Here is a 1,204-nt window from a genome sequence, read left to right on the forward strand (position 1 = left end):
AGGCTAGAAGCTTCACCTCAATTACTTTGGGCATGTGGCCAGGAGAGATCGGTCCTTGCAGAAGGACATAATGCTTGAAAGGGTGGACGGACAGCACAGGAAAGGAAGACCCCAGATGGGATGGATTGATACAGTGACTGGAGTAATGGCCAATGGTGTGTCAAAGTTAGTGAGACTGGCTCAAGTCAGGGAAGGGTTCAGAACTGCTATACACAGGGTCACTATTCATCACAGGTGACTCAATGGTACATACAAACAAAAACATACTATGACAGGCTTGGGAGCAGCAGTGGCATTAACTTTCTAAATAACATAGTTCTAAAAAACTATGAACTTTGATAAATGTCGATAGCTGTAGAGGGGGTTCAGACCTTTTCTTCATAGGGCCACTATGAGTTGTGCTTGACTTGAAGGCAATCAACAACAACAACAACTATAATGTAGATAATTTGCTATTTTGCTCCATTCTCAGAATTAGAAAACCAAGCCACAGTGATGGTAAAGTTAGGATTTATACTTCAGCAGTTTGGCTTTAGAGCCAACATTTTCACTAGTCTTTACATCTTCTAGATTTCTTTCTTTTTTATTTTTTTTTTTTCCGTTTTGAGTTTTATCTATGTAAGAAGTTCAGGCCTTGGCTGCATATTTCCACAGTGGGTACAAGCGCTCTTTTCGCTGCTGCTGCTTCTTGGTCTTCAGGTTCTCCTCATGCTTGTTGAGCCTTCCGCGCATGGCATGTGTTTTCTTGGGCCGCAGATCCAGGGGTTTGTACTTCTTGCCCTTATTTTCTGAGGTTCTCTTCCTGAGTCTGGTTAATAACAGTGAGAACACGGGCAATGGATTTTCGGACAACTCGGATTCTGGAAAGCTTAGAAGCTGCACTGCCCGTCACTTTGGCGACGCGCAGCTAGGAAAGTTCCACTTTCAGATCCTCCAGCTGTTTCAACAGCTCCTTCTTCTTACTGCGAAGGTCCCGAGCCTTGATTTTGGCCATTGCTGAGTGATAGAACCTGGCTGTCTCCTGATCCAAGCCCAAAAGCACATCTCCTACATTTCTATAACCTTTGTGTTGGAAGGAAGGATTGATTCTAAGTTAGTAAACTTAAACTTTTTCTTGGTGTTACCATTAAAAATTGTATCATATTGAACAAAATTATATTCTCTCTTCCATACCTACTCAATCTGTATGCTGAGCAAATTACCT

General features: G+C 42.3%; 1 pseudogene; it reads right to left on the reverse strand.

Annotated features, from left to right (window-relative positions):
- Positions 1–627: 627 nt before the first annotated feature.
- Positions 628–994, reverse strand: LOC102863144 (annotated as a pseudogene).
- Positions 995–1,204: the final 210 nt, after the last annotated feature.

This window comes from Elephantulus edwardii, unplaced genomic scaffold (genome assembly GCF_000299155.1).
Source record: "Elephantulus edwardii isolate Elephantulus edwardi_28Jun2011 unplaced genomic scaffold, EleEdw1.0 scaffold00007, whole genome shotgun sequence".
NCBI lineage: Eukaryota > Metazoa > Chordata > Mammalia > Macroscelidea > Macroscelididae > Elephantulus > Elephantulus edwardii.